Source organism: Nothobranchius furzeri, chromosome 14 (assembly GCF_043380555.1).
Source record: "Nothobranchius furzeri strain GRZ-AD chromosome 14, NfurGRZ-RIMD1, whole genome shotgun sequence".
Lineage (NCBI taxonomy): Eukaryota > Metazoa > Chordata > Actinopteri > Cyprinodontiformes > Nothobranchiidae > Nothobranchius > Nothobranchius furzeri.
The window spans coordinates 36,134,765-36,158,739 of record NC_091754.1 but is presented as its reverse complement, the minus strand read 5'-3'; the positions used below and the strand labels follow the sequence as shown (position 1 = coordinate 36,158,739).

The 23,975-nt window shown below is 46.4% G+C and overlaps 1 long non-coding RNA gene across 2 annotated transcripts; it reads right to left on the bottom strand.

Annotated features, from left to right (window-relative positions):
* Nucleotides 1–22,241: 22,241 nt before the first annotated feature.
* LOC107389445 (uncharacterized) lies at nucleotides 22,242–23,793 on the bottom strand. Of its 2 annotated transcripts, XR_001573431.3 has the most exons (6): nucleotides 23,655–23,793; nucleotides 23,036–23,128; nucleotides 22,740–22,903; nucleotides 22,594–22,665; nucleotides 22,451–22,519; nucleotides 22,242–22,355 (listed from the first exon to the last, which is right to left on the bottom strand). It is a non-coding gene; the product is annotated as an uncharacterized lncRNA (long non-coding RNA). The 2 variants fall into 2 exon arrangements; XR_011516210.1 differs by lacking the exon at nucleotides 23,655–23,793 and having other exon boundaries at nucleotides 23,036–23,219.
* Nucleotides 23,794–23,975: the final 182 nt, after the last annotated feature.

The window sequence follows — 23,975 nt, the reverse complement described above, 5'->3', positions numbered from 1 at the left end:
CACCCTACGGAGGAAACTCATTTCGGCCACTTGTATCCGCAATCTCGTTCTTTCAGTCACTACCCAAAGCTCATGACCATAGGTGAGGATTGGGACGTAGATCGACCGGTAAATCGAGAGCCTGGCTTTCTTGCTCAGCTCCCTCTTCACCACGACAGATCGGCTCAGCGTCCGCATCACTGCAGACGCTGAACCAATCTGCCTGTCGATCTCCCGGTCCCTCCTACCCTCACTCGTGAACAAGAACCTGAGATACTTAAACTCCTCCACGTGAGATAGGACCTCTCCCCCGACCCGGAGTTGGCAAGCCACCCTTTTCCGGTCGAGAACCATGGTATCAGATTTGGAGGTGCTGATCCTCATCCCAGCCATTTCACACTCGGCCGCGAACCTACCCAGCAAGAGCTGAAGGTCAGAGCTGGATGAAGCTAGGAGGACCACATTATCCGCAAAAAGCAGAGATGAGATTCTCCTGCCACCAAACTCGACTCATTCCACACCACGGCTGCGCCTAGAAATTCTGTCCATAAAGGTAATGAACAGAACCGGTGACAAAGGGCAGCCCTGGCGGAGTCCAACCCTCACCGGGAACAGGTCCAACTTACAACCGGCTATGCAGACCAAACTCACGCTCCTCTGGTAAAAGGACTGAATGGCCCTTAACAGAAAGCCATCCACCCCATACTCCTGGAGTGTCTCCCACAGGGTGCCCCTGGGGACACGGTCATAAGCCTTCTCCAAATCCACTAAACACATGTGGATTGGTTGGGCAAACTCCCATGACCCCTCCATCACCCTTGCAAGGGTATAGAGCTGGTCCACAGTTCCACGGCCAGGACGACAACCACATTGCTCCTCCTCAATCTGAGATTCAACTATCGATCAGACCCTCCTCTCCAGTACCTTGGAGTAGACCTTTCCAGGGAGGCTGAGGAGTGTGATCCCCCTATAGTTGGAACACACCCTCAGGTCACCCTTCTTGAAGATGGGGACCACCACCCCGGTCTGCCACTCCACAGGAACTGTCCCGATGACCACACAATGTTGCAGAGACGTGTCAACCATGACAGCCCTACAACATCCATAGCCTTGAGATACCCAGGACGAATCTCATCCGCCCCCTGGGCTCTGCCGCTGTGTAGTTGTTTGACTACCTCAGCAACTTCTGCCCCCGAGATTGCACAGTCCATCCCCAGGTCTCCCCACTCTGGTTCCTCCTCGGAATGCGCGTAGGTGGGATTGAGGAGCTCCTCAAAGTATGCCTTCCACCGTCCGACTATAGCCCCAGTTGATGTCAGCAGCTCCTCATCCCCACTGTTAACAGTGTGAGCGAGTTGCTGCCTTCCTCTCCTGAGGCGCCAGACAGTTTGCCAGAACCTCTTTGGAGCCGATCGAAAGTCTTTCTCCATGGCCTCACCAAACTCCTCCCACGCCCGAGATTTTACCTCGGCAACTGCCACTGCTGCACCCCGCTTGGCTATCCGGTACCTGTCTGCTGCCTCCGGAGACCCACAGACCAGCCACACCCTGTAGGCCTCCTTCTTCAGCCTGACGGCTCCCCGAACCTCTGGTGTCCCCCACTGCTCTCGGGACGCGGTCAAAGCTCTGCCAGAGATGAGAGTTGAAGACCATCTTGACAGGTTCTTCTGCCAGGCGTTCCCAGCAGACCCTCACTATGCGTTTGGGTCTGCCAGGTCTACGCGGCATCTTCCCCTGCCATCTGATCCAACTCACCACCAGGCGGTGATCAGTTGACAGCTCCACTTCTCTCTTCACTCGGGTGTCCAAAACATACGGCAGCAGGTCAGATGATACAACTACAAAGTCTATCATCAACCTGCGACCTAGGCTGTCCTGGTACCAAGTGTACCGATGGGCATCCTTATGTTCGAACATGGTGTTCGTTACGGCCAAACTGTGGCTTGCACAGACGCCCAATAACAAAACACCACTCGAGATCAGATCAGGCGGGCCGTTCCTCCCAATCACACCCCTCCAGGTCATGCTGTCATTGCCCACGTGAGCATTGAAGTCCCCCAGCAGGACAATGGAGTCCCCTGATGGAGCACTATCTAGCACTCGTCCCAGGGACTCCAAAAAGGGTGGGTACTCTGAAATGATATTTGGCCCATATGCACAAACAACAGTCAGGACCCGTTCCCTGACCCGAAGGCGCAGGGAAGCTACCCTCTCGTCCCCTGGGGTAAACCCCAACACACAGGCAGAGAGTCTTGGGGCTAACAAAAAGCCACCCCCCAGCCCTCCCCCTCTCACCCGGAGCAATTCCAGCAAAGGAGAGTGCCCACCCCTCTCAAGGACTTGGGTTCCAGAGCCAATGCTATGTGTCAAGGTGAGTCCGACTATATCTAGCCGGTACCGCTCAACCTCTGCCACAAGCTCCTGTTCCTTCCCCACCAGCGAGGTGAAGTTCCATGCCCCAAAAACCAGTTTCCTTGTTCGGGGATCGGACCGCCAAGGCTCCCGCCTTGGTCTGCCACCCGATCCACACTGCACCGGACCCTTCATGTTCCTCCTGCGGGTGGTGGGTCCACAGTTGGATGAGCCCATGTATCCGGTTCGGGCTGAGCCCGGCCGGGCTCCATGGGCGAAAGCCTGGTCACCAGGCGCTCGCTCACAGGCCCCAACCCCAGGCCTGGCTCGTGGAACCCCGGTGACCCTTCAGGCCGGGTACTCCGACTCTTTGAACTTACATCCACGAAAGGTCTTTTGAACCGTTCTTAGTCTCACCCTTCACCCAAGACCAATTTGTCATGGGAGACCCTACCAAAGGCACAAAGTGCCCCAGACATCATAGCTCCTAGGATCATTAGGGCACTCAAACTCCTCCACCACGATAAGGTGATGGTTCAAGGTTGCATGAAATGTGAATCTAAATTTAAAACATGAAGAGTTTCTCAAGGTAAAGTTTAGGATCACTTAAAACCCACTTTTTCATTATTTCTGATTATAATCAGCTACTGAGTTTTTCATGCAGGCTGAACAAGAAAATAGTCTCCTACACCTATCTCCTGCATTAGCTTCTGATGGAAAATAGTCAGTGAAACTCTAGGTATTAGAGAAGCCTGACAGATGTGCATCACACTGTCACTTCACATTCTTGGACTCACCCATCTGGACTCAGCACAGGGAAGGTTGTTGTTGGTTTAATGTCCAGGAAACAGCAGAGACTGTCTTAGCTAGTAGAAGCTGTTAGCATTAGCAACTCCACCACACTGCAGAACTCCTCCAAGCTTGTGTTATTTATGGAGATTAAACATCCAAGTAGCAGAGCAGAGTAAGCGGTAGAGTTGCTTTTCTGTTAGCCAATAAGAGGAGAGATGTCTGGATATCAGGAAATAACAGTCCAAGTCCTGAAGGTCAACTCTGATGTGGCTCACTTCTACTTCCTGAAACAGGAGCACCAGCTGTTTTTTCCAGAGTTCAACTTACAAGGCATTCATTCCTACTAGAGACCACAGCAAATGAATGAGCCACAACTGTAATCAGAAACAATCTTCTAGTCAAATCAGTTCCATTTCTTTATTAGTGAGGTTGGGGCTGCTTGTGATTTTCCTGTCGGTTCTAAACATATTCAAGCCGCCAAATGCTAAAACTGAGGCGATTCTTCATGATTTTAGGAACTTGTTTCAGCTCTAAGTGGAGCTTCCTTCATTCAGAGCTCATAAACACTAGTTTGGTGACATGACAATATTTTGAAATGAAGATAAAGGTTCAATGTGTTGTTGGTTGCTGCCCAGCTTAAACTCAGCTGAGTGTGAAGAAAGTGAGAACCCTTGCGCCTAAACTCGTGCCTTCACGCTACACTGCCATCTCCATGTGAAAGCCAGAGGCCAAGGCCTTTGACAGATGTGTGTGTGTGAAACTGGTTGGTGGAATAGTTCATCCTGTTCTCAGTCGTCTGTTCATTTCATCAAAACAAACTCCTGATGTAGAGAATCTAATTGAAGTCACCAAATTAAGTGATTGGTCAGGTTAACATTTTCCTTGCATCTGCTTACTCCATCACCACTCATATAAACAGCTGGAACAACATTCAGCTGTAATAAACTGAAGTGATCCACCACCTGGGTGGCCAATCAGCCCTAATCTGTTTGTTTTGCATGTGTTTACATCAGATTAGAGAGTGTCGGGACTAAAATCAGCATGGTGGTGAGGAGCAAAGACACATTTCAAACCCTTCTGTACCAAGTCTGCAGTAAACCATCAACAGATGATGATTTTCTTCCGAGTGAATTGTCTCATTTCTGAACTAAGCACATTTACATTAAATCACTATTTACACCGAGTTTTAGGATCAAATCTTCATTGTCATTGTAGCTATAGGCATTGTACAACATAATTAAGGTGCAGTTTTCCAGTGTGAATAAAAACACTGTTGCTGTGGTCAAAAGCTGTATACAATATAAATATGGACAAATAAACAAGATAAGACCATTCTTACCATACATACATAGATTAGACGGCATTGCCATTGATGAAGGATGGTGTGACGTACACATTCAAATTTTTGGCAACATTCAAAAAACAGCCTGGAATAAAGAACTAATATTTTTGCATGACGTTGGAAAAACCAGAAAGTGGTTAAAAATAGACTTTAAACCTGTTTTAGTAACTTCACATAATGCTGATGTATCTGTTGACTGTAGGTGCATAAATACTTTATAGGGAAAGTAATATAAGGCCTAATCAATACCACAAAATCACTAAAACTATTAGACTGAAGACAAGTTCAAAATAATAATATTAATGACTTCAGATTTTCAGAAACCGCTGAATTGCTGCTCCATAACCCCGGTTTCACACTGGAAGCATCAGCGGTGCGAAACGGCAGCAGAACGGTTTACTCGTGAACTTCAAACTGGAAGAGTCTTGACAGCGCCGTGCTCTTCGCTGGACTCATGAGATCACACGATTCCTCGAGACTTTAGATCATGGCTTGTTTATGCAATCCACCATAACCAAAAAAGAAAGAAAACACGTTTGATATCGCTGTTTGGTGTCATATATGATGTTTTTCCTCTCCACTGCCAGGATTAAAGCCACGAAAAACACACAGCTGCACTTCTGGAGTGATGCTGTGAGTAAATAAGCTGTTGGGTCACACGTAAGCTTCATATAAATGAAATTGCGTCACTGCAGTACATTTATTTTGAAATTTACCTGTGATTTTTCACTGAAACCATGTGTGATTTCCTGTCTAGTCCCGTGTTAAAGAGCAAATTGCAAGTTAGAGACATGAACCAATGGCTAGAGAAACATAATATAAACTTGTTTTGTTACACGTACATAAATTATTTAGGCTTTTAGAGTCATTTTTGTGAGAAAGGTACTTTTTTTTTGGCCAAATCAAGTGACTTCAGCTGAGGGAGTCCTGTTGGCTTAATCCAGAGAAAAATATGGACTCTAATGCGGCTCTGACGCAGAGGAAACTTTAAATGTTTATAATTCTACTTATGGTGGACCAAAACCATAAAGTCATGAGTTTGATGCACGCCCCCAGAGAGCAGAGACAAACCAGAGGGAGAAACCATTGGCCAAAGCAGAGAGACTGAGGAGAACACAGGAGCAGCTTGTGAGTTAACAATGCTAGCTTAAACTCATGTGCTAACGTCACAATATTGTACAGATTACTATCATGTACCAGACAGTTAAAACAGTATCAGTCAGTTAATATAATATTAATACTTGACAATAATAAAATAATGAGCATCTGTCAGCTGTTTCATACTCGTTAATATCCGCTCACGTAGCGTAGTTTAGCGCTTAGAGAGAGGGAGAGAGATGCCTGTCATCCGGTTCTGGAGCTCATGCGGGCTTCTGTGAGCTGGATCCGACCCAGACACCAGCAAGCCAGTCGAGCTGGTATTTTTAAAAGCTGAGTATAATCCTCTCCTGGAGGTCCGCAGTGGTTCTGATCTGGTTCTGACCCAGAAACCAGCTGGCCCGCTGAGCCGCGCATCTCTTCTGGTGGTCGGTTCTGACCTGGTTCTTATGGTGATCTGAGCTTCAGAAATCTGCATTTAATTTTCTAAACCCCTCCATGAGTCTCTGGAGCTCAGCGCAGACCTCCCTGTCCCGGTACCGACCGATGTGGGCCATCCGTCTTTTCAGCTGCACAAAACGCCCTCAGGTATGGAGATAGAGGCGTTGTTTCTCTTATCTGGAAACCCGTGGACTCGATGTCCAGACAGGCTGGAGTTGGTACAGCCTTCACACACTATAGTTCATCAACATGAACACAACCCAACACTAGTAAACACACACTGACTGGATCACATGACCTCTTTACCCTAGCCACTCTCCACACTGAGCTGAGGCAGCGCCTAGCTTCTGACTCCCTTTGGTCATGTCATAGGTTCAGATTTAGAAAAAAAAAGAGCCTTTTTCGAAGCTTTGCTGAGAAAGGCCACTTTTTACTAGAAAAACTGCTCTTATGTATTTTAAAATTAAAAATCCACAATAAGCATTTCTTTTACCTGCAATTTGGTCTTTAACTGTGGAAATTGACGCATCCCAGAAGCGGCGCCCGGCCAAAATTAGAACCCGATCCTATCTTTAGAGGCGAAGCCGTGACGTTACGCTGCCGTTCCAAGCCGGTGACAAAGGTGACACAGGTGACTAAAATGCAATAAGCACATTTTTACATTTATCCACATGAGAAGATAAATTATATTCTTCACACAAACTTTTTACTTCATTATAACGTGTCGACTGTGTAAATCCCTGAATGTAAAACTACTTTTCACAGAAGAACTTCTGTGGTTGTGTGTGTAAACAGCTTCACTCTTCACCTCTAAGCTTAGTAAAAACGCTTCTTTGCTCCGTTGTCCATAAAACAAATGACAAGTTTAATTAGCCACACACACAGGAATAACTGGGACCTTGGGACAAACTGGTTGTGGCTGATTTCTGCCTAAAATGTAATTTAAAAAACAAAAATACAAACGAAAAATGTCTAAAAAATGAACCGCTTTAAGCTTTTTAGGTTTCTATGGCTAGTTTTTAACAAACTTATGTTTAAAACTTCGTAGCTCTCCCCATTTTCTCTTCCTGTCGAAAATCCACAGCCGGCACGCAAAGCATGCTGGGATAGCCTTGATCTGTGAGGATACAACAGACCCGTCCTCGAAATGTGGGCAGAGCAAGGACGCATTTGAGGACGCGAGAATGAGTATTCTTGGAATTCGGACAGTACTCGTCGCTGCGCTGTGACATCATCGATCTCAAAATGCACTCTTACAAGCATCCTTCCCGTGGATTCGGACACACCCATTGTGTGCCAAGCTCCAGGCCTTCTTTCTTCACAAAGTCCGGGACATTAGGGATAGTCACGTGCAACCAGGATCTGGCTATCCTGGTGTACCACCAGAACCTCCCTCATTCTCTAACTTTGCTCCCATCTCTTAGTGAATTGGCAGATCTGATTGGAAATATGAAACCAGCAGGTTCTCCTGAGGACCCTCTCCCCCCGAGGATGGTGGGTGATATCATCCCTATTTTGGGCCCCGCCATCTTAGACATTTTTAATTCTAGCTTGGCCACTGGGGTGTTTCCTACTTCTTTTAAAAAGGTGGTTGTGCAACCAATTTTAAAAAACCTGATTTAGACCACTCAAACCTTGCCAACTTCCGGCCAATCTCCAAATTACCATTTTTGTCTAAGGTCCTTGAAAAGATCGTCTATTCACAGATTACAGCACACATGAACAGCTTTTCTCTGGCTGATGTGTTCCAGTCTGGGTTTGGGCCACTTCACAGTACTGAATCAGCCCTTCTTCGCGTGACCAATGACATCCTGGTGGCTTCTGACTCTGGGTCTCCTGTTTTGCTCCTTCTATTAGATCTTTCTGCAGCATTTGATACCGTTGACCACGATATTTTGCTGGATAGACTTGAGTCGTGGGTAGGGCTTAGGGGTACCTCACTTCAGTGGTTCTGCTCATATCTGTCAAACAGAGTTAAAGGTCCAGTTGGGTAATAGTTCCTCTACATTTCTTCCACTTCCATGGGGAGTCCCGCAGGGATCTGTGCTTGGGCCTCTCCTGTTTTCAATCTACATCCTCCCCCTGGGTTTCATCCTGAGGAAATATGGCCTGGGCTATCATATTTATGCAGATGATTGCCAGATCTACCTGGCTTTGAACAAACCAGGCTCCCTCTCTCTTCTGGACCAATGTTTGGCTGAAGTGAGGGTTTGGCCTGCCAACAATTTCCTGAAGCTGAATGATCTAAGTCTGAGGCACTCCTCATGACCCTTAACAAAACCACACACTTATCTTCTGATTTGGACACTCTCCCATATGACCTCAAGCAGTGTGTTACCAACCTGGGGGTGAAACTGGATACACACTTTTCCATGGGCCCTCAGATTAACGCAGTGGTCAGATCGTGTTTTTACCAGCTGCACAGACTAGTTCGCTTAAAACAGATCCTGAAACGAGCGCACCTGGAATCTGTAATTCATGCTTTTATCATCTCCCGACTGGATTATGCAAATTCCATTTTAATTGGCTTACCTGCCTCCGCTCTTAACAGGCTTCAGGTCGTACAAAACGCGACAGCCAGGTTTTTAACAAACACCCTTAGAAGAGACCATATCACACCTGTACTGACGCGGCTCCACTGGTTACCCGTAAACTTCAGTCAAGTTTAAAATCCTGATTTTTGTTTTTAAGGCCCTGAGTGGTCTGGCTCCGGATTACCTGTCTGATCTTGTGAATCGTTATGTGCCAAACCGGGCGTTGAGGTCTGCTGATAGTCTGCTGCTTTGCGTTCCAACAATGAAATACAAAACGCGGGGGCAGCGTGCTTTTGTCTATGCTGCTCTGACACTCTGGAATGTTCTTCCTCTTTCAGTGAGGCTGGCACCATCCCTCCTCCGGTTCAAGTCGCTACTTAAGGCTCACTTTTACGACCAGGCATTTTTAAATCTCTGACTTTTATTATTTTACTATGTGTCTTTTTATTGACCGTGATTATCTGCTTTGCTGTGTATTTTATTGTTGACCGTGTTTTGTTTTATATTGTGTTTTTACTTTTTATTCTGTATGGCACTTTGGTCGGCTGCCATGCCATTTTTAAATGTGCTTTATAAATAAAGTTGGTATGGTATGGTATGTATTAAAAAATAGTCCTCGGCCCATAGAAGAGCCAGACCAGCCAGGCGACAAACCAAGAAGGCCAAGTTATAAATGTCTGTAAGGGATTGGTTGAGAGGCAATGAGTACAGTCTAGAATAAAGTTCTAACAGGATCCAGGGTATCCAGAGAGGTTGCAGGGAGAGGGTGTGTGGCAACCTGGGCTGGCTGCTGTGGTTGTTCACCTGCTGTCCAATGTGGTCGGTTCCTTCTGTCATCAGCTGGAGGTTGTAGCAGGACCCAAAATGTAGGTAATTCAGGAGGCAGCCAGGCAGTCCAAAAGTTCTTTCCAAATTTGTGGTGGAACGGGAACAGGAACAGTAACGTGAACAAGAACAAGAGGAGCAAAACACGGGGATGCAAGCAAACACAAGGAACTGACCAGGAGCTACTTTTCCTTTTTAGTTTTTGAAAAGGGCAGGGTGGACGCCAAAAAAGGCGCATTGCTGCCACAACAACTGACACGCGCTGAACAAAACAAACGTACATCCCCACCCCCATGCACACAGAGCTGCCATCAACAGACAAGTACCTCAGAGGAGGCTCCTCAAATGCCCTGACCGAGAAAGCCCAACATGACACAGGCAGGTAGCTCCACCGCATCAAAAGTAATTAACAGTGGAGCGGATCCACGGGCATCCCAGATGCCAAACAGCCACCACTGCCGCCCCACTCAGGGAAGAAAGCATGTCAGAAACAGAAACCTCATTCAACACCCTTGGCTCTTGTCCGACAAACCACCGTCAACATACGAGGAAACACGAGAGTAGCATCTAGCACATCCCCAAGACCAGGAGAGTTGAACATGACTGGGTTTAAATACTGCTGAGGAGGTGAGTGAAAACAACGGGAGCAAGTGCACTGATGAGACTGACCAACAGGTGTGACCGGTTAAGCTGAAGGATGGAGGCAATGCAAAAACACAAAAGGACTGAACCAGATAAAACTATAAAATACAGAAACATAACAAGACCCTAGAACTAAATGCTGAAAGAATGCATTGACTAAAGGATGACTAAACAGAACAAAACTAAAAAAAAACATAACTACAACTAAACTAGACTGATGGGAGAATATCCTAAACCACTTACTGGGAATGACTGACGAAAATACACAACCAAATCTAACAGGACTGGGACAGATAAGTGGCTAAAGGTGACTGAGGCTGGGGATGAATGAATGAATCTGAAGAACAGGAAACAAGGAGAGAACACATGGAATGGACTAGGGACATAGGGTGACATGGACTGGAGACAGGACATGACAACAGTAGCATTACTTCCAAATAAAGAACACAACTAAAAATGGTTAAATGTTCTGTGAAACACTACATGAGTAACAAGAAGCTGTAAGTTAATAAAGGCAGATGTAAGACTGGATGCAACTCCTAGTTTCTTTGAACAGTCACATTAATACATGTAAAGAAGATAACTGTCTTAATGAAATGTATTTTATTACATTGCTTATAGGTAATTAAACATTTACTGTTGTTTCATTACAGTAGTTGAAGTCATTTTTATTATATGAATTTAATAAAATTTTGCTTAAAATCTTAATAAATCATTTCTAAACCGCTTAGTAAAATTACTTTCCAAACTACTGTAACTTAATAGAGAAGTCAAGCTGCCAATAATTATTGATGCATCCAAAATGGCTGTTTGGTGTTCAGGGACCGCTGTGATGATCCAGATCTAAGGAGAACATTGGAGTTCTGACAAGTTACTGAAGAACTGTTGGCCAATCAGCATCACGGATTTAAATGCCTGTGGGGCGCTGGCCAAAAGAGCCCCTGCTACAGAAGGTGCCAGACCTCTCTCTCTCTCTCTCTCTCTCTCTCTCTCTCTCTCTCTCTCTCTCTCTCTCTCTCTCTCTCTCTCTCTCTCTCTCTCTCTCCCTCCCTCAAACATATGCACTCTGTGTTGATTTATTTAGATTGTTGATTTGGTTGATGGCCACATACTCTGTCTATAAGTGATTTGTGTGGATCAACTGGATGGAAACACAAGAACTAAATCCTTTAAAGAACAAATCACCCCCATATCTACTTTTTTTGCTGATAAACTATATAAATGAGTCTCTAATTGTGCTGAAGACACATGTAGTGAATAATTTGGCACTTTAGTGCATCTTAGTTAAAATTTGAATTTTCTGCCTAAAACTTTCAGCGTTGCGCCCTCTTCAGTTAAAAAACTGCACTACATTTGAATTTAAATCTCCATCCCTATTGGCTAAGAGGTACCCTGTGACGTTAGCTGGAACATTATGATGTCACAATGTCGCTCTGTGTGTGTGTGTGTGTGTGTGTGTGTGTGTGTGTGTGTGTGTGTGTGTGTGTGTGTGTGTGTGTGTGTGTGTGTGTGTGTGTGTGTGTTTGTTAGTGGCTCCGCCCTCTCAAAGATTCCTTCAAAACTAAACATTCCACTTGAAAATTACAACACGTTTAAAATAAGTGTTAACAGCACATATCAGATCATATGCCCCCTAGTGGCCACAGCACAAAACTAAACCCACAGTAGCTTTAGAGCAGGGGTATTCAATTCTGGTCCTGGAGGTCCGGTATCCAGCACGTTTTACTAGTTTCTCTGATTCAACACACTCGATTCATCCGTGCAGCAGCTCATCAGGCTCTGCAGAAGCCTGTTAATCACCTGCTGATTGAAATCAAGTGTGTTGAAACAGAGTTTTCCAGGACCAGAATGAAATGCAATTGCTTAAGAGTGATTTTGTTCTTATTCAAGTAAATTAAATTAGGTAATTGGTAATCTGCAATGGACAGGGTTTACCCCGCCACACACAGATGGATGGATGGATATTAGGTTGTGTAAAATAAATATATTTAGTTACAAATTTCTACCGGTATAACTTTTTAGTTTCTAATCAAATACATCAGATTCAAAATTATTAGTTATAATTTAAAGACCAATAAATACCCAACTGGATCCAACAGACACACTCAGACATTGATACAGACATTGAATTTTTTTGTAAAATATCCATGTTTTGTTTTAAACAGGAAAAGCATTCATGTATTTTAATTTAACAATAAATGTATAAACTACTCAAAAAATAACAATAAGATCAAAACCAATAACAACAAAATTTACTAGAAACAGAATAGAAATACATTTTTTTTTTTGCTCTTTGTTCTCTGCTTAAATAAACTTTTCAGTAAGATGATCTTTGATTTAACTGATGACCACAAACTCAGTCTATAAGGGTCTTACATGTATTATTTAGGTTAACAGGAGAACTCAAACTTAGATTAGGTTAGAGCTGTTGCCTTGCAGCGAGAAGGCCCTGGGTTTGATTCCCGGCCTGGGATCTTTCTGCATGGAGTTTGCATGTTCTCCCTGTGCATGCATGGGTTCTCTACTGGAACTCCGGCTTCCTCCCACAGTCCAAAAACATGACTGTTAGGTTGATTGGTCTGTCTAAATTGTCCTTAGGTAGGTAGGTGTGTGTGTGTGTGTGTGTGTGTGTGTGTGTGTGTGTGTGTGTGTGTGTGTGTGTGTGTGTGTGTGTGTGTGTGTGTGTGTGTGTGTGTGTGTGTGTGTGTGCGCGCGCGCGCACGCGCATGATTGTTTGTCCTGTGTGTCTCTGTGTTGCCCTGCGATGAACTGGCTCTCTGTCCAGGGTGTACCCCGCCTGCCCATTGACTGCTCGAGATAGGCACCCACCCCCGCGACCCTGCGTGGGCAAAGCGGGTTCAGAAGATGGATGGAGAACTCAAACCTTGAATGTCTGGCTTTCAAGGTTTAGGGTTTTTCCGCCCTCTAGCGACCATCATCTGTTACTACAGGCAGATTCAATAAAAGTAAACAAGACGAAACTCATCGGCTCTTTCTGTAGACTCCTTCAAAATAAAACATACCACTTGAAAACGGGTTTAAAATTAGTGTAGGTTGGTCGGTATAGGTAATATAAAACAAATTAATTTAGTTAAAAAATTTACAAGCATGTTTGTAGTTACTAATCAAACATGTCAGAAAAAAAACAACTGCATCTAATAACCACACTCAGAAATTGATTTTCAAAAGAAAAAAGGCCCATATTTTGTTTTAAACAGGAAAATGATTATTTTTTGGATTTCACAATGAATGAATAAACTGCTCAAATTAGTCAAATAAAGACAAAATACAAATAAAGTTCTCATGAGGAGGTGTGGTTCCGACCCAAATGCAGGCGAGTGAGGACTCTCCAGGAGGCAACCATGGATGTTTTTAAAGAATTTATTTTAAAATCAACACGATTTGAGCCAGAACAGTCAGGGAAACTTAATAGAGAGGAAAAGAAACAGACGCATTAACAGCAAACAGACAAGCACGGTTTAAATACAGCAGGGTAATCCGGGAAACAGGCGGGTGGTAACGAGGGGTAGGTTAAGTAAATTAAAACTAACGAGACAGAACATGACAGGAGTTGAGAAGCAGGTCCTGATACATAGGCCCAATCTCAATTTTCAACACTTGCACCCTTCAATTGCGCGATCCTGGCCAGGGGTGTGAGTGCGTAGGGTGTCCCGAAGTGCAGAAGTTGACCAAGCCCCTTTTGTACCCTTGATCCGCAATCATTGACATATAAATATTGGACAATGGGTTTCCATAGACTCCAATAACACATTTTTGAGGCCAAATGGGAGGTGGCCACCACCGCCATTTTGACCGTGTCACAGGTTCCGTCAAGCCCAGACAATTCCACAAAAGGGAAGAGAGGTGGAGCTGAGGGTGGGGCTGTAAGGCTGGGATCAACTGACGACACCCGGTCGAACTAGCTACAAGCTAACCTGAAGCTAACCCAAAGCTAACGTGGAGGTGGGAGCTAAGCTAACGGAGGTAGCAACCTAGCTACAACTGGAGTTAACTGTGCACAACACCAGAGCTTCTGAGTCAGAGATACGCCGGGCTGACCGCTGGGTAAAACCGGGTGGAACACAGGTCTCCGAGACCTCCACAAGCCGGCAGCCGCACAGCAGACAAGCGCCGCTGCGATCTGAGATGCGCAGAGCTGCCGGGGAGAACCGGGTGAAAGGTTTCCATCCCAGAGCTCCACAAGCCGGCAGCCCGCGCAGCAGACAGAAGCCATGATCATACAGAGATGCACCGAGCTGCGGGGAGGGGAGAAACGGGTGGAAAACATTGATTTCCATCCAGAGCTCCACAAGCCGGCAGCCCGCGCAGCAGACAGAAGCCGCGATCAGACTGAGATGCGCCGAGCTGCGGGGAGGGTAAAACCGGGTGGAAAACAGAGGTCTCCCGAGACCTCCACAAGCCGATAGTCAGAACCCAGCTCCACCAACATGTTATATTTCAACCCATTTTCTAAAGTGCAGCATTATGTTAAATGCACTGGGTTTTACCCTATTACATTAAAATTTCATGGTTAAACAATACATGTTAAAATCTAAGCTCAGCTCGGCAGTGACCTAAAATACATAAATATAATTTTACTTACCGAAAAAAAATGAAGTGGAGACTCCTTGGACGCTCTATTAGTGCAATTAATAACACAGCAAGTCATGTTGACCAACAATTGCCCTAAAAATATCCAAAAAAGAATACAGAAACACAGAGACTCAAAATGCCGCAGCAGTTTCCAGGCCAGACCGAGGCTCTACTGAGGCCTTTCCCCGGAGCTAGCTCTGTGGTCACGTGGGTCTAATGCTCATTAATTATACAGAATTTTAGGCTTTTAATACACTTAAACAGAAGAGTGAGAAAAAAATTCACCCCCCTCAGAGTTGTCATGAGTGTAAACTAGATCATTTAAACCAAAAATATGTTTTGGTACCAGGCTGTAAACATGTTTATTTCTGCTGTGAAATTGGTATTTTTAACATGGGAGTCAATGAGGATTTACTCGCTTCTGACACCAGCCCCTAGTGGATAAGGGTGGAACTGCAATTTTTGGTTCTTCCGGGATTGCTTCAATTTTTGAGCACTACCAGAACTGCTGCTTCCTTTTCAATTTTCAAGAAACTCTTGAAGACCCTGCTCTTCAGAGAGCATCTTCTTAACTAGCACGTTCCCTGCACCCGTCCCCCCTCTCTACTGTCCACTCCTTTGTTCCCTCCTCTCCATGACTGATGTCAAGTTGTTGTTGTTGTTGCTGCTGCTGCTGTTAGCCTCAAGGGCAACATGCCGATTATCACTTGTAAGTCGCTTTGGACAAAAGCGTCTGCTAAATACATAAACATAAACATATTTGCACACTTGTGTTACTAAGCACTCAAGGTCATAGGGAAGCTGATTCCATCTGTGTGCAGCATAGTGACTAAAAGCAGCTTCACCCTGTTTGGGTTCTACCAGCTGACTGTTTCCTGAGGACCTGAGAGCTCTGCTAGGTTTTTATACAGGAAGCAGATCTGACATGTACTTTGGCCCCATGTCACTGAGATTTATAGACTAGTAAAAGCACTTTTCTGTAGTTTAATGATAACCAGCATAGTCAGTTTCTCGCGGTGCCTTGCGAGTGTATAGCATGGACGTAATTTTGGGGGGGACAGAGGGGACATGCCCCCCACCACCACCACCACCCCCCACCCCCCTCAATATCAATGTGCGTGGCCTTGCGAGGCCAGGCACCTTGCTTACAAGGACACTGTCCTTCCTTGGTCTAAAAAAACGGTTAAAAGGAACAGACTTGCATCACGCAGCTTTCATGGCGGTCACGTAACATCAGATGACACTGTAGATAACGTTATATTTTACACGTATTAGTTTCAGTATAAATATAGAACGAGCCTTTTACTTTCTTAATTGTGTATATGTTTATTAAATGAAATATATAAATGAGTTAATACCCGCTAGCCACTGAAGCTGCAACTAATGAGCAACTAACCGACCATAGATAACTTGGACTAAAAAAAAAACATTTGAAGTTAGTTGACTTACTTGTAAACTTGAAATTGGCCCCCGAAGTAGCTGCCGGCTTCAAAACATGGGGAACACATTGCAGTCTAGTAGAAAAACAACATCCACTCAGTGAGTTAGATTAATGAAGCATTTCATTTCATTATACTATATTCACGCATTTCATTTCATTATACTATATTCACCATGAGTAGTCATAAACAAATGATTATTTAATGATTATTAGATTGTAAGTCATAGAAGGAGTTCATATTGATTTATTAAAATCATTCTTGACATTAGCACTGATTTGAGCTGGATCTTCTGTCTTCTGCAGCTGAGACCTTGAGGAAAGTAAGTTAATGTTATGATTTAGACTTGTGGAGTCTGAATCCTAGCTTGTGTGAAGGCAGGCTTGTTTAAAGGGAACACATGCAATGTTGTGTCTCCTCTCTGACCAGAGACACAACATACTTTAAAATGAGCTCATGGTAACGTAACATGGATTAACAAAACCAAACCTATTTTTTAAATCATGGTATAATGTCACTTTGACATATTTACTATAGAAATATATACAGTAATGGTATCTTACTGGTGATCTACCTGTGAGACCTCAGGGTTTTTACAGCATGTTACCATCATGCAGCCCTGGGGTGTGTTATAATAAAATGTACAGTATCATTCTGAGAGCCACTCTCCGCAGTAAGTCACCGTTAACCATGCGTTACGGTATGATGCATGCAACAGTGGCGCCAGTTTTTTACTGTGAACTGGACAGGTGAAGTCTAACAGTGCATGTCTTGGTGCCTTGCAGGTGTGTAGAGTCAATAGATCAATGCAGGGTCAATGGATGAATGGAATTTGACCTGGCACACAAGTTGTCCAAAATCAGGGCTGCCAACTTTTGAACATTTCAAAGAGTGAGACGGGGTCATGGGATTGGGAGCGGACAGTTCGCTGACCGCTTGGGGGGGGGGGGGGGGGTGTATTAATATTGAGACTTTTTGTGCTCTACATTTTATTTTAACAACGGAACCATTACGTCAACACATCAGATTGTCCTTCCCCATCACCTTGGCTGAAGCGCTTAAGAGAGCCGAACAAGCGGAGGAGGTGATGCCTGTTGGACAGTGTGGGCAGTTGCCACTGGCAAGAGTGGCTGAACAAGAGGAGGTGCTGGAGAAGAGGAGAGAAGTCAACCAGGCCCGGCCGGAGCAGACCCCGAGACAGAGACCAGCCACCGGCCTCTGCTACCGCCGTGGGGAACCGGGACACCTAGCCAGAGACTGCCTAGCCTTAAGTCCTCTGCCCAGGTCCAGACCGCGGAGGCCGCAGGCTGTGGGAAACGCCAGCGGGGTGGGACAGTAAGGGGACTCCCACCTCGCGCAATGTCACCCCTTGGAGTTAACCTGCCATCCGTCGGCCGCTGTGGGCCGCTTCATGGGCTATATTTGGATTGTGTTGTCGGAGGACAACCATGCCGAGCCTTGGTGGATACAGGGTCCACCATCTGTCTGGTCCGGAAGGGATTTCTGCCAGAGACTGAGGGTTCCCTCCCGGTAGGCTGGAGTCCCACCGAAACCGCATTGCTGACCGTGACTGGTGAGAAAACCACAATGATGGGAAAGGGACTGTTATCGGTGGTGGTCGGAACTCATCGAGCTGAGCAGGAGTTCTGGATCGCTGCCATTCAAGATGATTGCATCATCGGGCTGGATTTATTAACGCGCTGGGGAGCATGTGTTGATGTCCAAGGAACTGCTTTGTGCTTAGATCCAGAGATGATTCCTCTCCAGCAGGGGAGTGACCCTCATGAGAAGCGACAAGGAGCCAGAGTCGCCCAGTCGCTCGAAGACGACTGTGAAAGCCTGGAGGTTGGACAGAAACCGGTTCCTGCTACTGTGATCCCATCACCTGAGGCCATGCTTGCTATGGAGGCATTGGAACAACGCAGCGGGGAACACCTCAGCTCAGAGAAACAAGAGCAGTTGGGCCAATTACTGCGAGAGTTTGGGGACATCTTTGCTGCTCGAGAAGAGGATTGCACCCGGATTAGCTTGGTCCAAAACTCCAACACAGGAGACGCCGCTCCTGTACGGTTCCGCACTCATCGCCTGCCATTAGCCAAACGCCAAGCAGCAGAAGAATTAATCAGAGACATGGCTGCTAACGGGGTCATTGAGCCATCAGAGAGCCCCTGGGCTCTGCCTGTTGTCATGGTGAAGAAGAAGGGGGGTGGATGGGAACCCTGTGTGGATTACCGGAGGCTTAATGCTTTGACGCGCAAAGATTCATACCCCCTGCCCCGCATTGACGACGCATTAGATCATGTAGCTGGATCGTGCTGGTTCAGCTCCTTGGATTTACGCTGTGGATATTGGCAGGTGGATCTGGCGCCGGAGGCTAAACCCAAAACGGCGTTCATGACTGGACAGGGACTGTGGCAGTTTCGAGTGATGCCGTTTGGGTTATGCAACGCCCCGGCTACTTTTGAAAGACTGATGGAACGAGTTCTGCAAAAGATTCCTCGCAACCGCTGTGTGGTTTATCTGGATAATTTGCTCGTGCATACTAAAGACTTTGAGCACACTGTTCGCAACCTGAGGGAGGTTTTTGAAACCCATTTGCCAGACTGGGCTGCGATCAAATCCTGCTAAGTGCACGCTGCTCACTCGCCAGACCCATTTCCTTGGCCATGTCATCAGCGAGCAGGGAGTAACAACAGACCCTGCTAAGGTTGTTGCTGTGAAGGAATGGCCTGTGCCAAAAAGCGTCTCAGAGCTGCGGAGCTTCCTGGGTTTGGCCTCCTACTACCGCCGCTTTGTGAAAGGATTTGCTACTGTGGCTAGCCCTCTGCATCGGTTAGTCAAGAAGGGCAGGCGGTTCGAATGGAGTGAGGAGAGCACTGCAGCTTTACACCAGCTCCAGACGGCGTTGGTTGATGCGCCGGTTCTGGCGTATCCGGACCCCGCCCAACCATTTGTTGTGGATACAGATGCTAGCAACGTGGGAGTGGGAGCCGTGCTCTCCCAAAAAGGTGAAGATGGAGAAAGAGTTGTGTCTTATTACAGCCGCAGTCTGAATCGGAGCGAGAGGAACTACTGCGTCACCAGGCGGGAGCTGCTAACGGCGGTTTTGTCTGTGAGACACTTCCAGCCGTACCTGCTGGGTACCAACTTCAAGCTTCGGACTGATCATGCTAGCCTCACCTGGCTATTGAACTTTAAACAGCCGGAGGGACAGGTGGCTAAGTGGCTGGAGATTCTGCAGGAGTATGACTTTGAGATCCAGCACCGCCCCGGTCGCCAGCATGTTAACGCTGGCGCGCCATCCCGGCACCCATGTTTAGTGACTGAGTGTCATTATTGTCTCCGCCAGAAAGAGCGAGAACCAGAACCTGTTCCAGCAGCAGCGAGAGAGCAGCACCAAGAACCGTCGGCTGCAGTGGAGGAAGCTACCGAGGAACAGGAGAGGGAGTTGCTCTCCATGGAGGAACTAAAAGATCAGCAGGAGGCTGATCCAACTCTGGCGGAGGTGAAGACCTGGGTTCGGGACACCCGGAGACCAGAGTGGCCCGCCGTATCCTCGTGTGGGGATGAATTAAATAACCTGCACTCAAAGTTCGGCAGCTTGGAGCTGCATGGAGATGTGCTGTATCGGCGCTGGCAGGCACCGGGAGGCCTGCAGCTGCTGGTGCCACGAAATCTTCGAGCAAAAGTCCTCTACTGGGTTCATGGGGTAGCAGGGACGGGACACTTTGGCAACAGCAAAACGGTGCGACGGCTCCGGCGGAGGTTCTACTGGCCGGGCTGCCGTCAGGACGCGGAACACCACGTTCACTGTTGCAACGTCTGCACCAGCCAAAAAGGGCCTACTCAATGCTCCCGGGGGCCGCTAGAACAGTACCTGGTTGGAGCACCGATGGAACGGGTCGGGGTGGACATCCTCAGGCCCTTTCCCACTACAGAGGCTGGAAATCGCTACGTTCTGGTAGCCATGGACTACTTCACCAAGTGGCCAGAAGCGGACACGATGCCGCATCAAAGTGCTGCATCTACAGCTCAGCGGTTGGTGGACGAGATATTCTCTCATTTTGGAGTACCTGAGGAGCTGCACAGCGATCAGGGGAGAAACTTTGAGAGCCAGCTGTTCGGTGAGGTGTGCCAGCGGTTGGGGATGACAAAGACTAGAACCACTCCGTTGCATCCCCAGAGTGACGGGCTGGTGCAACGGTTTAACCGCACTCTGGCGACTCAGCTGGCGATCCTCACCAATAAACATCAGAGAGACTGGGATTTACATTTGTCTATGGTGTTGTGGGCGTACCGCACTGCAAGAGTCCAGCCAGAGCACTCCTGCGGCGCTGATGTTCGGGAGGGAGCTCCGGACGCCAGTGGATCTAATGTTTGGGCCGGCTCCGGAACCAGACATTATGGGGGGGCCCGAACTGGATTATGTGTGACGCCTAAAGGAGCGGATGGAAGAAGTCCACCAGCTGGCCCGGACCACCCTGATGGTGGCTGGAGCTTGCCAGAAGAGGGCGTACGACTCCAGAGCTCATGGACCATCATTGGCTTTGGAGGACAAGGTTTGGGTCTACTGCCCGACCCGGAAGAAGGGCCTGTCCCCCAAACTGATGAGGCACTGGCAAGGACCCACAGAAATTTTGAACTAGATCTCTGCGGTGGTCGTCCAGGTTCGTCTGCCTGGACGAGGTAGGCGGGTGGTCCTCCACAAGGACCGTTTGGCGCCGTACCGGCCACAGACCAGGTGGCAACCGGCTGCTGATGGGGCTGTGGATGGACTTGGGGGAGGAACAGTGGGACCAGGGAGGCCGGTGCGCGTTTGGCTCCGGCCGGACCGGTTCCAGGACTTTGACATGGGAGACTGAGGGTTGTGGGACACTTAACCCTTTGGGGAGGGGGGGCTATGTGACGACCCTGCCACTGATAGGCCGGCAAGGCCGCATTGCACTCTGGGGGGAGGGTGAATTGGGTTTGTTTATTCCGCTTGTGGTGTTCTGAGGGTTATATTGTTTGGGGTTATGTTAGTGTTGTTTGTTTCAGTTCGGTGTTCACACTGTATTGTTCTTATCCGGTGCCTGTTGGCACCGTGAGTTAAAGTGCATGTCAAGTGTGCCTCAGAGTCTTACCCCACCCACGTATCAATTTTGAAAACTGCAACATTAGTAGGCGTTGCCTGGAGGACCGAGAGGGCGGAGCCGTGGCAGTGACGAAGAGACGGCTAACTAGACGAAGCTAGCTCCCTTCACTCTGAGCAGTCATTAGAAGTGGAGGACGTTTCTCCCCCTCCTTACCCAGACACTCGAGAAGAAAGGGACCAAGTCTATTTGGAGGAGACAAGCGGACATGAGCCTTATTGTTTTGAGCTTGTGAGTTGCCTGAAATTACTGGAACCGACCCAACAGACCCATCTCTGAACGTAAGTAGCCGTTAGCCATAGCATTGGATTAGCTGCAGGGTTTGTCTCCATGGCCCTAAAAAGCTAGTATTCAGCATGTTTTAGAGATTTATCTGCATCAACACACCTGGTTTTAATCAGCAACAAACAGCTGAGCTGCTTAACAGCTTATCTAACCTGTTAAAGCAGGAAAATCCACTGAAACGTGCTGGATAGCAGCTCTCCAGGAGATCTGGGCTCAAGCTAGTCTGCTGCATAAAGTTATGAAAATATACCATGAGAAAATTATTCTGTAATGTGTTCAGCCCATTAAAACTGCCCTGATTTCATTATTTATTTACTGATACTAGCTGCTCTTGGTTGCAGGTGATCCTCTGGTGTCTGCAGCTGGTCTCCTGCTGATGTCGTCGGGATCAGGAACTTCCAGAAGAATGTGCCTTTCAATGACTCTTTCCCCCTTATTTGTTATATATTAATTAAATAAATCTCAATTTATATATTTCCTGTTTTTGTTCATGTCCATAAATACTTAAACATGCTTGAAATTAAAACGAGCTTTTAACAGTGAGGTGCTAGTTTAGTTCATCACAATAGAGCTAGTTAAACATGCGACAATGTGATAATTCAATTAATGTAATTTATAAATATCCATTAAAATATCAAAACTGGAATCAAAATGAGATATTTGGCAGCACAAAAAACTTGTCAAACACAATATTTATTATAATAATTGTAGGCAGACAGGAGACAGAGCTGATGGAGGTTCTCAGTCATCGAAGGATGGCTGAAGGCTTTCCAGGAACAGGAGATGTGGTGTTGTCTCTTCTCTCTCTATTCTGCCAGATGAGCTGATAGGTTACAGGTGTGTGAGGACATCCTCATGCTGTCATAACCAGATGACAGGAGTTATCAGGTGATCAGCCAGGCTAATGATGAGATGCAGAAAGAAAACAAATCATGCAGAAAGAAAACAAATCCAGGACAGTGTACAGTAATAAAAATAATATGTGGTGTTGCTTACCTTATGTGCTCTTAGAGTTATTAACGTGTGCCTGCCTCATGGTGTAGAGTCCATATTTTGCTGAGTGTCCTGCAGTAATGCAGGTTATTAGTTAATTTACTTTTGATAGCAAAAACAAAATATTTAATTTAAAAGTTATTTACCAGGTGAATCAGCTCACACGTCACCACCTGGTGGTGACCACCAAGTGTCACAGGGCCAGAATCAGTAGCCTCCTTCATGATGTAATCACATACTTATTTAATTGTTAATATCTTAAAAATTCAGAAATGTTTTAATTTTTTTTTACCTTGAACAGTTCACTGAGCTTGCACTGTCACTGAGGTGGAAGCTGGAATCAACAGCAGACACCTCACACCGTGGTCTTTTCAGGAGGTGTGGATGCTCTGGGACCTTCTGGAAGATGAATTTCTGTCATGGTCCCTGTGTCACAAGACACTGAGGCTGTGAGCTCTATAAAAACAAAGAAGCAGCACATTTATAAATGTTTAAAAGAGCATAAAATCACTTGTAACAATCTGTAAAACAAATTAAAACTAGAAGGTAATAAAATGTTTACATAGAAGATTATTAAAAATAATTCACCTTTGCTACGGGTAACACCACGTCAGCCTGGACAAGTGCATTCTTGCAGATTACTAAATCAGTCTGACAGCCAGTGTCTTGGGTAGATTTAGCCTGAAAAAAAATAGAAGCACATTGATGTTTATAAAGTCAGATAAAATACAAAAGAAACTGTCCCATATAGGCGCTTTATAACATTCCTAGTGTGTGATGTTATTATAAAGTAAAAGTCAGTCACATATGATGTGGAGACCCTGAAATGCGACCTCCTGAACAGAATTCCTCACGGAACCGGGTCACGCTGTGCTAGATTTCACGCTGTAATGCTGTCTGTCAACTAGTGCTGCGTCAGTTTAGAGTCACTGTTGCTGAATTACCGACTGACACAAAAACAACCCGAATTTTCTCTGAGCCTGACAGTCATGTGGACCGTTTTGTCGGCCAGGGCTTCGAGATATGTTCCGATTCGCCGCTGATTCTAACCTTACATCCCGTTCCACATTTTGTGAACTTGACAAAATAGCCCGAAGGCAGTGCAGACTGATATTAGCTAAATGGAGTGAACCACGTCTCTCAAACTTTGCATTTAGGTAGGAAATTGTCTTTAGAAGATGTTAAAACTTTTATTTAGCTTACTCACCTCAGACTGTAGCCCGTCATGGTGGGGGAGCAGAGTCGGTGGGCTGCATCTAAATCACGGAAGAGCCACGGTGGGCACAGCCTCCCTCTTGGAACGGAGACGTGCAGAATCGCGGGTAAAATGCTGGTTGCAAACTACAGCACCAGGCGGGAGCTGAATCTTTTCCAGACACGCAACCACTGGCGCCTAATTTCTAAGTCCAGCGGAAAGGAGTGCAACCCGACAGAGCTCCGCAACCATACTACACTACACCATCTCACCATGCTAACACGATATGGAGCACTAAACCCGAACTACTTTCCTAATTACACTAACAGCCAA